Raw genomic sequence first — 15,896 nt, forward strand, 5'->3', positions numbered from 1 at the left:
CTAAAGCTACTCACTGGCTCCAAAAACCTTCATTGACCACCTATTTACTTCAGTGTGATTTTTCTTTTTACAGCCAGTGTTAGCTTCAAAGTCCCAAACAACCAACAAGATCCTTCGTCTAAGGCAGGCGTTGGTAAAATTTTTGTTCGGACGGCCAGCCTCACTTTGGTATGATAAGCAAAGGGCAGTAACCACATAGAGGTGTGACACACAAGGTGGCCCCAGTGGCCTAATGGATAAGGCACTGGCCTCCTAAGCCAGGGATTGTGGGTTCAAGTCCCATCTGGGGTGATTTCCAGCAGAGTGGCGCAGTGAAACTATTGCGGGTCGTTAACCCAGGGGTCGATGGATTGAGGCCTTTTCTGCTTGAACTTTTAGACAGCGAGCTTTCTGTCATTAAGGTCACTGTTTAACGTGTCCATTAATGGACACTGTTTATATATGCACTTACTGGCCAAGTCATTCCTAGTATCTGTTTGGACCCTGCCTTAGCTCTTAATGGCACAGGGTGCTGGAACCATTCATCATAGATTTTGGTCCATGTTGACATGATGTGAATCTCCCGTTCCACCACATCCTAAAGATGCTCTATTGTTAGTTATTTGATTTAAAACACGCTGTGATAGTCTAAAGTAAAAACGTCCACAAACTTATGGACCTGATTGTATCTAACAGTATAGATGACCTTCTCACTTATTTACAGCCCTGTCATATGTAAATTATCAGTCCCATTGCCAAGTTTAACTTGGGTCACCAAGGGTTATTTAGCCTGTCGTTGCTAGTCTTTGAATTTCAGTCTTCAGTCTGATTAAATATACAACAACTGTGGGATACAAAGCTAAGGTCAACAAAACAGGATTAATCATTACTGCAGCCTACAAATGTATTCTTTTACCTTTTTATTATTCATATTGAACTGTAAAATTACTTTTGTAAACATCAGCATTATAACATCAAGTACATAAAAAAACACATTAAAACATACAAACCTAAATTTTTTTTATGGGCAGTTCAAGTATTTAGGTTTTCTCTGTTAAAATATACATTTCATATTCAAACCACATCTTTATTTTTCATCATAAAACACAATGCAGTTTGTAATCCCAATTTCATCAAACAAAGGTCAACCAATTACCAAAATTCAAAGCGCAAAAACAAACTCATTAATTTTATCTAATGAAGTTAATATTAAAAACGAATTTTCAATTATTACACGTCGAGAAACTAAAATGTTTATTCTCTGTGTGCAGATTAAACAAACTTTTCTTGTGCCTTTCGGTGACCGTAGCAACGCCATAGTTCCCCAGATGGGCAAAAATAAATAAAATTAAAAAAAAATCAGCATTTCAGCTTGTTTACTCGAGGACAGAAACCGAGTGCGCTCTATTCGCCCGAATTGTTCTCGCGTCCAGGTGCTCTTTGGACAAGGTGCCTTGCATGGAGCCACGCTGTGCTGTGGGACGGTCTAAATGGAGGAGGTCCAGCCACTGATTGTCCCTCTCCTCTTTGATATTAAAAGCATTCTAGTGAGAATAATTTGTGTTTAGTGCCCCGCTGCGGATCGAGCCGTCCTGTTTGACCAACCGAGCTGACCTAATTCATCCTCTCCAAGAGCGCACAAGTGTTTGTGTGCTAAATGCAGAATAGCTGTTGTGACTAGCCGGGCGCACACAGAGCCTTGTTGTTGTTGCCGGGCGAGCCTGTGTGTGCGTTTGAGGGCCACTGAGTACGTGACCTCTCATCCAGCATCTCCAAAGCGCCGGCTCAGCAGGCGGGTAATTCATGCCAAAGCTTTGGCCGCCCCGCTGCTCGGAGCACACGCCCTCCCCTTCCCCCCGCCCCGAGCAGCCCCTCCCACCGAATGCCCCCTGACCCATGTCTCCGTGGCGATGGGGTGTCCCGTCACAGTGAGCACCTGGCACCTGGCCACCCCGTCTTCTTCGTCTTCTCCTCTTTCTTTTCTCTGTTTTCCCTCCCTCACAGGCCTCATCGGGGGGTTCTATAATGAAGTTTCACATCTTCATTCAGGGAGCGACAGGAAGTGGTCCAAGCCTGGAGCGCTGTCAACATGTTGAAGGATGTTTCAATTCTTGGGAAAATGCTTTTCGTCTTCCTGCAGGACTGTTCTGTTTTTGTGCCCTTCAAACTTCACGGACACAAACGCGGGTCTGTCTTCACATCTACCTTTGCGGAATTTCTTGGAGCTAGCATGACTATAACAACACCAAACTGTAAACACTGAAGCAAAGCTTTAGCCCAGAGATGTCGAACTCTTTTTACATCGAGGGTCGCATACATGCAGCCTACTTTGGGCAACTTAGTTTTTCTGTCTGATAAAGAAACATTGCTAAATAAATCTGTCAGCAGGACTCTTTAGATTTCAATTGTAAGAAACCCTCGGCTCACATGGTGCTTGTGCTGCCTGGGTGGGTCCAGGATGAGTTGTCCGGCCTCTGCAGGGCTCTGGTGGAGGCCTTCTTACATGTTTTCTGCTTTTATGTTCTGGTGTGCACGCTGGCTGAATCTTGATCTTCGCTCTGGGCTTCTGTCAAAATTTAGTTGTTTTTAATCAGGTCAGTCCAAAGACCAACATTGACGTTGTCTCTGTTTAACCTTTGACCTCTGCTCTAACCTTTCCTACTGTAGCGGCAAGAAATCTGTAACCCTGCACAGATTAGCCCTGATCGTTCCCTTCTACTTCTTTTATTCTTCTCTCTTTCCTGCTTTACCTTCCGCCTCCAGACATGACATCACGTGGCCGCTGTCTCGACGAATCGCTGGGCTCCTGTCTCATCTCTCTCCTTATTACATGCCGATTAGCCCTACAAAGTGGTATAAAAAGGTGTCTAATGCAATTACCCTAGTTAGGACATTTTAATAGTGTGCTGTGCCTCAGAGATGTATGTGCCGTCCAGGCGCTGACATTAAATCAATAATCAGCCTGTCACGCCTGCTTGTTAATTCACAGCTTTGCATTTTATACACCAACATGGTGAGATTGATTATTGGTAGCGGGGGTTTTGAAGTGGGGCAAAGGGGTTTATAATGATATGTGTAATGGAGTATGGGCCACGTTGCTTTAATTTGCATGGTAGATACTAACTGAGATTTCATCTGTGGGATGCTCGCAGCCTCTAATTTGTTCGGATAAATTGCGATATGGAAGAACAGTAGTTTTATTGAGTGTGCAAATGACTCTTTGTACATGAATGTGTGTGTGTGCTGGAGGAAGGGAATGACTGAGTGAGAGCACTTCCTTTGTTTCTGTGTCCCCACCACAATCATAACGTCATTACTCAGCACTCATTTCTAAATTATCTTACTTATTAGTGGATAAATGCGAGTATTCATAGCTCATTATATCACTGTCACATTTCCTCCCCTCAAACTGGCCACTGCAACTTCTTTAATTTAAAAAAAAATGGAAGATAGGACCAGTGTTGGCCAAGTTACTTGAAAAAAGTAATCAGTAACTAATTACTAATTACGTCCCCAAAAAAGTAATCCCGTTACTTTACTGATGACTTATTTTCAAAAGTAATTAATTACTTAGTTACAACCTGAATAGGTGATAAAGCGATAGATCTTTCAGCCCAATTCTTCTACATAATCCATCATACAAAATGTAATCAAATGGAAAAGTCCCTTTTTAAAACTTGTTTTATTAGTTTCAATCTTTTAACTTTATGCATCAAGCAAAAATTTAATTATATGCAACATTCTCTGACTGGAAGAAATTTGTTTAACATTTAAACCTATTTTCTGCACATTCCAGCACATAAAATATTTTTTGTGTTTCCACTCAGTCTTTCAAATAGATGCCAGTAAGTCAAAGACTAGCAGTCCTTTTGCTCTATTTTCACCTGTAAAGCAGGAGTAGGGTAGGCGGAGGTTTGCCCTGGTGCAGGTGTGCCGCAGCGGTCAGTGGAAGAATCCGCGAGTTTCTCTGTGAATTTCCCATTACGTCGTTGCGCACTCGGTGCTTGCTTGGAAGTTTAGGGGTTTTTTTCGCTGTAAAAAGAAGTTTTCTTCCCACGCACAACGGACACTAATGTTTTTGTCACTTTTTATGGAATCAAACTCAAAGTAAGGTCAGTACTTCCACGCTTTAAATGCTGCACGCTCATACTCTCTCCCGCATTCGATATATTATCCACTGTTGATCTGCACACAGCTGTTGTCACGAACGTCGCACTCGCTTACGTCACTGTCATGATACATTCTCACAAAAAAATCACGGTTTTAGTAACGCAGTAACGCAGCGTTCCTACCGGAAAGTAACGGTAATCTAATTACCGTTTTTGCGATAGTAATCCCTTACTTTACTCGTTACTTTAAAAAGTAATCAGATTACAGTAACGCGTTATTTGTAACGCGTTACTGCCCATCTCTGGATGGGACAGAAGAAATGTGACAGGAGTGGGTGTGACGGGGATCATAACAGCAGAAATCAGCTTACAGGCAAGTCGAAGGTTTAAAGAGATTAATAGAGTACAAACTCAATAGAATGTGTGTGATCTACATTTTTTCCCCATTTTGATTTGTGCTGTGATAGTATTTTATACTATATTATTCAATATTTTATACTGTGCACTATACTTTTCTAGTAAAGGGTCAGACCCCCTTTTTCCTTCAGAGCTGTCTTTGTTCTTTGTGGTATAAATTCTGAAAGATCCTTTAAAGACTCTTTAAAGACTCAATGTTTAATGTAACCAGAGCCAGTGATCCAGATCTTAGTTACTCTCTGGTCCTCGTCTGGTTTCATGAATCTCCACGAACAACAGAAACACCACCCAAACAAAGTGGAGCCCAGAGCAAAGCTCAGGAGCTGAATAGACATTTTCCTCATTTCACTGCAGGTCACAATGGATCAGCTGTAGACTGAATAATATGCAGCACATTAAGTGCAGCCCCAGTGGCCTAATGGATAAGGCACTAGCCTCCTAACCCAGGGATTCTGGGTTCGAGTCCCATCCGGCGTGAATTTTTGCAGCGTGGCGCATCAGAAGTGTGCTGAGCCATCTCCTGTTAGCACTTTTAGACAGTCAGCTTTCTGTTATTATTGCAAAGGAAACTGTTTATAAATGCACTCACTGCTAGAACATGGCTGTATCCTGATGAGACAGAGTGTCTTCCCTGTCCTCATGCTCTGTTTAAACTTCAGCAGGCTCTCTTCATCATGCTTAAATGCACCGAGTTGCTGCAAGATGATAGGCTGATTGGATATCTGTGTTAACCAGAACCTGGACATTCGTAAACTTATAAAGTGAACAGTTAGTGATTGCTACCTAAATCTGTAAAGATGTCCATCAAATCACAGAGCTGGATATATGCACAGTCAAAGATTGAACACAGTCTTAGTGGAATGTTTCTCCTTTTCATTTTGTTTTTATTTTTCACATTTTTATCAAAAAACAACAAAATCATCCGAGTTCCCCAGTGAGCTGCACTCAGTTGAACTTTATTCACAGTGTTGATATTCTGCTTTCTACCAAATATGTGCAATCTGATCCTCGCTCACTTTGCTACTGAATAAATGTTTCAACAGCGGCCCAGTGAGAGGAAGACTAAATCAACAATGCACCTTTAAAGCCATCCAACGAGTAATGAGGACTATTTATCAAATTCATTTTACATCGTGGGCCACAAATAACTCGCTCTAGTGAAAGTTCCCCTTCCTCTCAATAAAGAGAAATAAAACTGAACATTTAATCCCAGAGGGATTTTTAACAATGCAATCTCAACAGCGTGTCTCAGTTTTTCCACATGATAAAGACACGTTGGTGTAGTAGATTAGCATGACTGTTTGGGCTTAAACTGTAAGAAATAAACGTGTAAAATTACAGAAAAAGTTATAAAACATAAAGAAAATGAACTTTTTTTTTGTTCAGACTCACTGTAAAAAAAAAACCCAATAAAAAAAGCCGTCTGACCCACCGTGCTCCTTCACATTTTCCAGTCATCCAGTCGGCTGGATAGGAATCGTTGTCAGGCAGATTCTGGGCTCCAGGCCTTATGTATGTTTTCCCAGAACAACATAAAGAAATGCAGGATGGCTCAACACTTTTGCACAGCACCATGCATCTTACTACTCAGCAACAAGCAAGAATTGGTGACAGGTAAATATCTTCCTCACTGGGCTTCTGTGATATGGCACAACACTTTCACGCTGTGTACAAGTGTACCCCGAAGAAAGCCAAGTAACACCCACAGGAGGTGTGAGTGTCACGGCTCCCCGAGCAGACCTCCATCATCGTCTTCTATTAGTCTTAATTAGACCTTCATCGAGGAGAGTCACTCACTATGCCAGCGCGTATTAGCGGCCCCTGAGAAAACACGATCCCGTGACTTCACGTTGGAAATGACCAGCTCCTGCTCTTCCTGCCACCTCGAGCTCTGCAAACTCCATTTGGGCTCCATTCATGCAAAAGCACACCTCAGCACTCCCCAAAGGGAGAAAGAAAGCCTCTCTCTAACGTTTAAAATCTACAGCATTTGTTTCTCGGTGCGTCCCGACGTCTTAGCAGATGAAAGGTATGAGAAATGTGCGCTAATTTATCATTTATCATTTTAGAACTTGGAACAGGAAGGAGGTGGGGGGAGGGGGACGACAACAACCTGCTCAACCTTGGAGGAGCGGCATGGAAATCAAGATGAGGCTTTCATGAATGTGACAAAGTCTCAACACTTTCCTCCTCCCTGATGCATAAAGTATGTTTCGCCCTTGCAATTCAAGGTTGTGAATAATGTGTTTTTCTCTAAACATTTTAATTAAAAAACATCCATATACGGCAATTCAAAGAACTATGATGCAGCTACCCCTCTGCCCCACCACCACCACACCTCCCTTCTAAGCCGAAGTAATTCTGCAGCGACGCAATGACGCCTCAGTTTCCTTCAAGGAGATCGCTGAAAGCCGTATTAATCATTGTCTGGTGCTGGCCCACCTTCCCCGGGTGTTTTGCATCCCGCGACATCACTTTCAAAGTCTACCTCCTAAACTCGGGAGAGTGACAAAGTGGTTCTAAAAGACTAACGGCGTTGAGCATATGGCAGAGGGTGGTGGTGGTGGTGGTGGAGTGTGGGGGGGCAGCCAGGCTCCCTAACCAATCCAAAGAAGATGAAGGAAGGTGTTGGGGGAAGGAGGGAAGAGAAAGGATGCAGAAATGACGATTCTCATATAGAGCAAGCACCTCATGTTTCCGACTCTACTTTCTACCCTTTGCTTAACTCCATGCTAAGCTGCGTCTGTGTGGATGAAAATGTCCCTCCTCAGAGCGGGAGGCGATATTTTCCAGGGAGCAACCTGTACACATGCATTAATAAACACAGATTCTTAGTATCTTGGCGAGTGTTTGCCTCACAAACAAATGAATGCCTCTCCATGTTCCTATTTCCTGGCGGCCTCTGATTGGTTCTGACAGATATTCGGGGTTTTTGGTGAAGTAATTAGTGAGCCTCCGGGCGTGAGCTGAGGAGAGGCCTTCAGCGCTGGGTTACTTCACAGTCTTTCCTCTCTCCTTCTCAGGTAATTGCTAGCAGCTGCACAGCCTGGGAACTGAGTTTAAAAGGAGCTTTCCATCGATTCCCTTTATACCCCCTCCTTTCCCACTTTCCTTCTCCCGTTTCCTCATCCGTGCCAGCACAGCCTCCCCAGTGATGCCTCAGATCCTGCAGACCGCTCAGATGTACCCGATGCTGCAACAAGCTGGAGCCACTGCCGACACAAGTACCCGGGTGACTGCAGCCGAGTAAATATTACAAATTTTGTTTACCTACGGTATCCTAAAGGGGCAAAACAGAGAGCAGTTTTATGTTTTTGTATGAAAGAAAAATGCACTCCAACCTCTTTCCCTCCAGAGGAAAACAAACAGAGTGTGTCTAAGTAATTGTTCATCACCACCTACAGGTTTGCACAGGCCTGCGGAGCCCTGGACCGCTTAGGATGCACTTATGATTCTCTTCTTTCTGCATCCGTCTTGTTGCACAAGTACAAGTACACAGTGGGAGGACACCCATGAGCGATCCGAGCAGCAAAAGTTTGGAAAACGAAATGTGGTCAAGGTTAGACCAGAACTTTGGCTGAGATTTGGCAAGTCTGTTATTCAGAGAATTGAAATATTTTCAGTAAAAATTAAAAATTAACTCAAAGACTTTCCCCCCCGCTCACACAATCAACCGAGGTCGCTGCATTGGATGATCCCTCCGCCCTTTCCACTCTTTCCAACTCCCACACCTCGCTTTCCTCCACAGCTGAGATGTCAAACTCATTTTACATTGTGGCGCACACCAGTAAAACTTCCCTTTTTGTCAGTGTAAATAACTTTAAATACCCTTTTAATTCATGAAATATTTCAATATAAGAAAAAGAAGAGAAATGCAAGTCAGTTTTTACTGTAAAGCCACCATTAAAAAGAAACAACATACATTTTTTATGGAAACAGTATAAAAAAAAGGGAACTTTCTGTAATTTAATTGTTTATCTGTTTATTAAATGTGGTTTGTCGCTTGTGGGGATAGGTTAATTGATTAATCCAAATTGCCACTAGGTGTGAATGTGAGTGCACAGGGACAGACAACAATGTGAGTTGTCTGTCCCTGTGTGTTGGCCCTGCGACAGACTGGCGACCTGTCCAGGGTGTACCCTGCCTCTCGCCCTACGACAGCTGGGATTGGCTCCAGCGCCCCCCGCGCCCCTGAAAAGGATAAGCGGAAGCGAATGGATGGATGGATGTTTATTAAATGTATGAAAATATGGTTAAATGTCCCATAGTCATCACCTCATCCACAATTTTATAAGATTTCTAGTTTGTTTATTTTATGGCGACTGTTTCAGGGGTTGTTGAGGCTGAAACAAGCTGCTCGTTTTCTTACAGCGAGTTAGAGAGACAGCCAGCAGACTGGGCACTGAAAGGAAGAAAGGTTAGAGTTCAGACTAATTACTTATGAACACACTGTTAATATTTTGCTCGCCGTATAAGTGAACAACTGCTTCCGTGCGCGCTAAAACGAATGGCACCAATCATTTGCTATATAAATTGGCCTAGTTCTGCTGTCAGAGTATGAGCTCCTTTCTGTTTCTTGTCATTTCAAGCCATCATTGTATTTGCATCGCTGACATATCAAAGAATCCATACAGTCTTTGTACTGCGAGACAAAACCGCAATAATAAAGCGCCACAAAGGGAACAGAGTGAAAAGTTGTGACAATATGAAACGCCACAGAAATGTGAATCCAAAGTCACCAAGAGTGACTGATGGAAACTTAATCCTCAAGAAAAAAGAACAACAAAAAAACAAGTTGTCTTGTGGAGGTTGAGATGTTTCATCTGAAAAGTGAAAATCTTTTAAATGATAGAGGAAAAATGTTGTTAATCACAATATCGGCATCTAATCAGAATTATTAATCACTGTGATTCTTCCGGTGGGGCCAGTCCACCTAATTGATAAAAAAAATTTCATTGATGTTAAAGGTGTAAAAGTGCCTACATCTATCAAACAGGTAAGGGGCGGAGAATAAGCATGGTCAGCTAGAGAGATGCACACTTTATTAGGTACAACTGTTCAGGTACTCGGTTAAAACAGTGGACATTTAAACAGATTGGCTACAACAGGAGGTGGCATAGAAAGCATGAATCCATTGTGCTGTTTATGTTGGTGTGATGATTTTCTCGGCACACTTGAGGCCCATTACTCAGGGTTCAACCAGCTGTCTAAAAGTGTTAGCAGAGGATGGTTTCGATCCATCGACCTCTGGGTTATGGGCCCAGCACGCTTCCGCTGCGCCACTCTGCTGGACAGCACCCCAGATGGGACTCGAACCCACAATCCCTGGCTTAGGAGGCCAGTGCCTTATCCATTAGGCCACTGGGGCGGCACGCACTGAACCCAAAAATACTGCATATTGTTCAGTTGGTTCAGCTCCTGAGCTGTGCTCTGAGCTCCACTTTGTTTGAATGTTCCTGTTGTTTGTGGACAGGAAACCACCCAAAGGCCTACAGAGTAACTAAGATCTGGATCACTGGCTCTATTACATATTAAACATTAAGCCTTTAAAGAGTCTTTGGAGCATCTTGCTGATTTCATGTGACGATTAATTAAAACAGCTCTGATTGTAAAAGGGATTCTTAGCACACTTTGGGCCGCTTAGTACCAACGGAGCATTAGTTAAACACCAATGAACAGTGTTGTTGCTGACGATGTCCATTCCTATATGACCACAGTGTACCATCTTCTGATAACACGCTGTGTCACAAAGCTAAGATCATCTCAAACTAATTTCTTAAACGTGACAATGAGAATGACTTCACAGTCACCAGATCTCAATCCAATACAACACCATTGGTATGTGGTGGAATGAGAGATTTACATGATGGATCTGCAGCTGTTGTTTCTAAGAATTGCAACCTGGCTATCTATAGTCGGCTTTGATCCTCATAACCGGAGGTTGCATTGGGGTCGCTGGGCAGTCTGTGAAGGATACCTTAGATATTCTTCACTATGTCAAGGCAGTTCATAACTTTAGTTATTTTTCTCAAATGTTTTTTGCAGCAACAAAAATCCAGGACTCGAGACGCCTTTTATGTGCTTTTGTGTGAATTCAGTGTAGCTTTACACTATTTCATTTGGACCAAAGTGGTAGTCCTCTTGACCTAAATTGTCTCCCTGCTGCCATTCTAAGAAAGTCATATATGCCTGCAGCAGATTGTTGTAACAGTTAAATGTGCAGCCTGGTCTTTAAATGTATCGTAGCAATCTTGTGGGAGTCATAAGCCCAGTAATTCCTCCACATGGTGAAATAATAAGGAGTAAGAGGCCATTTCCTTAGGTACACCCCGTGGTGCAAGAGCTTTTCATTCATGAAATTTTCATATTTCAAAATAATGCCCCCACTCACGCTGGCAAGTGGACTCATGAACAGCATGAGCGAGTGAAATACCTTTCATGTCCCTCTGAATCACCACATCTGAACATTACCGAGCCTGCGGAAACAGATTTCCACCCCCTGGAAGCTTTCCCAAAAAAGGTCGAACAATGCCAAGAAGTTCGAGACTTGATGACTTGATGTGTTTATGGGCTGATGAGCTTTTCGGTGTATTTTTTGTACCTCCACACGTCTCAAAGAGAGGAATCTGATGAAAGTAGCGTACAGAAGTCGTCTTAATGCATTCATCCTGCCTCTGACAACAAGATAGAAACTGACAGAATGCACGCCTGACATCCACCAGCATCCGAACGCTTGATTGGCTTATAGTATTTACATGCTCAGTGATACAGTACATCAAAAATATAAATTTTCTTGACATGAAATAAAACAAACCCTAAGGGCCTTTATATTTAAAAAACAAAAGATCCCTCTTCATCTCCTTCAAAAAAGATGACAAGCAAAGACAAAGCTGAATTGGATAACGGAGACCTAAATGACAAGAAAACATAGAGCGGTGTGATATACAGTACCAATAACAAAATGCTTAAGTGACAAGCAAAGGAAATAAAATGAAACACAGCGTTAACGCTTCACCTCACATAAACACGTCACTGCGTGAGCCTGAATCCTTGCAGAGATGGCAGGAGAGTGACATTTCATTGTACAGCTTGCTGGGTTTAATGTAAACCTCTTACAGGGTTGGTATAGATCACATTTCTCTTTAACACAAAAGGTTATTGTTCAGGGATCGGTAAAACGCTGCTGAATGGACTCATTCTCCTCTTTTAATTAACATCACGGGCACATCATAATGTCACCACTTTCTCCTTTTGTCTCCCAACTGGCACTTCTTCTTCTGTTTTCTATAAAAAATACAAAAATATTCGCTCATGGACCCGTGGCAGGAGGAGGAGGGGGGAGTGTGTGAAAGGCAGAGAGGCAGGGGATTGCCAGGAAGGAAATATTGTAGCGGAACAACAGCCGAGGCAGGTGTTTTTGTTTGAGCGGTCCTCTTTGGCATTTCTCGGCTGCTGAAGAACATCACTGCAATTATAGGCGACAATAGCTGCACACGCACGGTGTAGGTTCATTACCTATAACAACCTCGGGCTTTTTAATCTGGATCCTATCAGTTCTTTCTGTTTACTCACGCTTTTTCCTTTTCATGTCCCGCTAACAAAACACAGGGATAAAAATCTACTGCAAATGCTATAGATGCGCTCCCATAAATTCACTTGCTAACTCCTGTGCAGCCAGATGTTCACATCTGCTAAGCGACTATAAATCCAGAAGAGACAGGAAGTCATTTCCAGTGGCAGGAAGACACCGCTGACATGTGGCAACAAGTTGAAACTGAGTGAAGACGTCGGGAAACATTTATCTTTATGCCGTGTGCCGTGATGCATGGACGCACCGGCTCATGGGAGCAATCGCATCGTATTTGCTTACCTACTGTTGTGTGTCAGGGCTCAGAAACATCAGTGACGACAAATCTGGAGCTTCTTTCTACAGTCCTGTGAAAAAACGTTTTTCCAGTCCTTTGGAAGCTAAAAGCAGCTTGTATAAACACTTTTAGGAGCAATAACTTGAAATAATCTTTTTCTGTGTGACTTTATCGGTTTCTTGTTTTGTTGTGGAGGAATTTTGGCCCATTCTGATTTATAAATCTGCTTCAGTTCAGTGAGGTTTGTGAGAATTTGTTCATGCACAGCTCTCTTACCGTGCCACATCTGGACTTTGACTGGACCATAATAACACTTTGATTCTTTTCTTTTTTTTTGTTCTTCTGTTGTAGATTTGCTGTTGTGCTTGGGATCATTGTCCTGTTGCATGACCCAGTTTGGTGAAAGCTTTATCTGTTGGACAGATGTCTCACATTTGACTCTAGAGTAATTTGGCACACAGATGGCTGACTCAGTGACTGCAAGGTGCCGAAATAATCACCCCTCCACCACCGTGCTCGTGCTGACAGCTAGTATGAGGTGTTTGCGCTGATATGCCCCATCTAAAGTCTCAGTGCAGATTTTATATGCACTTATTCACATGAAGCTAAAGTTGGTTCCACTTTAAATCATCATAACTACCGCAGTAAAAAGAAAAAGAACCACAAACGTTAAGACAGGGAAAAAATGGTATGAATTTCTCCTCTTGCTGGATCAGAGCCAGTGTTGCCAACTGTTTCCAAGGTGGGTAGAGTTAACCAAGAATAATCTACAGCCACTCTAGCAAGCATGTGGGGCTGTACTGCTCATCGCTGAGACAAGCAGACTGTTACATTTTATGGGAAAATCTGTTTTTTGTTTTTTTGTTAGAAGAAAAGAATAAAAATAGGGCAGCACTTCCTTTCAGCTAGGAAAAATATCATTTTGGTGACCACTGTTAGCCTTTTGCCAAATGCTGTAATGTACTTGTTACTTAAGTAACAATTGTCTGACTGCAATTACTCAGACATATTGGTGAAGGTTAAATAATTACCGCCTCATTTATAAATGGAAGCAGAATTCATGTCTTTGCAGTTGATTGGCAGCTGCTTGCCAGTTGGTTGTATTCTTGCTATAAATATTAAAGCAAGGTTGCTGAGCACCTATGTCATTTTAAATCATCGACCTGCAGCAAACACGTCACTGATTTTGGATGAAATCCTGTTAGACCTACAAGATTCTGACTGGACGTTGAATCTAAGTCATTAATGTGAATTTCTGTGTATGTAGATTTGCAAAGATGGCATCAGATTTGTAATTTTTGCCTATTTTTCACAGTCAATGTCTGTATTATCACAAACAGACAGCATGCGATTGCCAGCTTGACCCAAACTGATTGCAGACGGACTTCATCTTATTGACTTTTTATTAACACTTGATGCGCAAAAGCCAAAGTTGTAGATGGCAGCTAACTGCGAGTGGTTGCACACCCGCTCCTTGTGTTCAAAGCGACCATTTCAAAGGCAACAAGATTGCAAGTTTGTTGCATCTGGTCAACTATAGTCTCAAATCACTGTTTTTCCAAGTGTAATTGCAAAAAAAAAAAAAAATGTGGTCACTTTAATGTAAGTATGCATGATAATCATGTTGTGAAGTGCACTGGTCAAACTGATTCCAGTTTCCAAGAGACTCTGACACAAATGTACTTTTAATTTTGGCGTGCCCTCATTATGAATAAAATCCTGGGTTAGAGCCTTTAAATGTATCTCAAGTGACCTCTGAGCAGTCTTTGTGATGCTGAAAACCGACGAGCTGCAGACCATAAGCAGTCACCAGATAGCTGTTATCACATCCAACCTCACTTCTCGTTGCCTCCTGGCTACCCAGGGGCACGCTGAAAGGTTAAACGAGTTACGACAAAATTAATTTCCTCTCCTGGATTTCTTTAACCTAAACACCAGAGGGTGACTTTCATAGTCTGGGAAAGTGGGGTCGTCACATTGTGATCCACAGAGAGGGTGCGAGTGGACAAAGCTTTGTTCAGGCCTCCCCCCTTGTCCCTCTCATTGAGCCGTTCACTCCATCACTCCCTTACACCGAATAGGAAATCTCAGTCTTATCCATGGAGATGTCAGATGAGAAACGCTTTCTCCGGAGAGCAGGAGCATCCGACAGTACAGAGAACAGCTGATTCTATTCTGAGAACAAGTTTTTCTCTTTATCTCTGCTTGTTGACAGGCTGACAGACAGCTGGTTTGATTGGCAGATGCACAGGCAGGTTGATAAACTGTAACACCCCCCCTCCCACATTAACATGGCTCTATATATGTCTGAACTCCAGCAGCTCATACCATCTTACAAGTGTGTTATTGTACATTATTTTGTTGCTATATTTGGTGAAAATTTGGTGGCGGAGGAGGAAAGTGGTGTAGATTTCTGAAAATAAGAAATGAGAGTACTTACGCTGCTGCAGCTCTTTAGTACTTGGATTTTGTCGGTGCTATTTGTTTGTACTTTTCATTTGTTCTCACCCACTTACTTATATTTCATTTAGCATCAGACACATTGAACTGTGAAATATATTCCCCCATATTTGTTTTCATGTGTTTAAACATTTTTTTTATGTTCTTCTACTTTTTATTTCCTTTTCCTTTCACTGCAGCAATAATCGCCAGAAAAACTGAGCCGTAAACAATTTCTTCTTTGGCTACATGTTAAAAGTACAGCAGTGAAAACTAGAAAAAGGACACATCCCCCTAAATTCTACTCTTACCGTGTGTCAGCTTGGCTATAGATGAAGTTACTATCCTTTTAGCAACTAATAGGTTGTTGCTGACTAATTTAGGGTTGTGGTTAATATAACATCCACCTGTCTATATGGCTCTGACACGTTGACCACAAAACAAGCTGCCTAATAAACAGCTGGCCAAAATGGGCGGCAGTCTTCTAGTTTCTGGGAATGTATTTGACCTGAACCCCAATTATGTTGCAAGTAACTGGTGGATGTCAGGAGGTTAAATAGGATCTGTTTGTTTATGTTTGGAGAAAGAAGGAAGATGCGTATGACCCAAAGATCCTGGTATTTTTTCTTTAAGTTTTTGTGAAATTATTTTATTTCTGTGCGCAAAGTAAAATAATGAAAGCATCCAAAATAAAGCTAGGATAGTAAATAGGCTATAGGGTGGGTCAATAAATAACTATCTATTTGTAAATAGTGGTGCAGTCTTCTGTCGCTGTGTACAGTATAAAATACTATCAAAAGTGTATGTAATACAAAATACCGAATATAATATATATGACAGCAATATACCTGTAGAGGTTCTCAGTTATTCAAGCTGCTTGAGTTGAAGACTGCTTAACTTCTTTTTGCAGGTTCTTGAAGATTGTCACCTCTCATTAAAAAGGCTTCTTCAGCAAATGGGGAGTCCCAGATATTTAATAAATACCGAACTCTCACTGAAGCGAAGCAGTGACACCAACTATCAGTCAGCTGTGACAGTCAAAAGTCATTCACACCTTGGCCCACGCGACCTTCAGTAGACTGGTATT

At 42.2% G+C, this 15,896-nt stretch overlaps 3 non-coding genes across 3 annotated transcripts; 1 reads left to right on the top strand and 2 right to left on the bottom strand.

Annotated features, from left to right (window-relative positions):
* The first annotated feature begins 218 nt into the window (after window positions 1-218).
* On the top strand, window positions 219-291 carry trnar-ccu (transfer RNA arginine (anticodon CCU)). Its single transcript has one exon. It is a non-coding gene; the product is annotated as a tRNA-Arg (tRNA).
* A 9,431-nt stretch (window positions 292-9,722) lies between these two features.
* On the bottom strand, window positions 9,723-9,794 carry trnam-cau (transfer RNA methionine (anticodon CAU)). Its single transcript has one exon. It is a non-coding gene; the product is annotated as a tRNA-Met (tRNA).
* A 6-nt stretch (window positions 9,795-9,800) lies between these two features.
* Window positions 9,801-9,873, bottom strand: trnar-ccu (transfer RNA arginine (anticodon CCU)). The gene has a single exon. It is a non-coding gene; the product is annotated as a tRNA-Arg (tRNA).
* Window positions 9,874-15,896: the final 6,023 nt, after the last annotated feature.

The sequence above is a fragment of the Neolamprologus brichardi genome, chromosome 23 (genome assembly GCF_056152115.1).
Source record: "Neolamprologus brichardi isolate AB-2024 chromosome 23, ASM5615211v1, whole genome shotgun sequence".
Lineage (NCBI taxonomy): Eukaryota > Metazoa > Chordata > Actinopteri > Cichliformes > Cichlidae > Neolamprologus > Neolamprologus brichardi.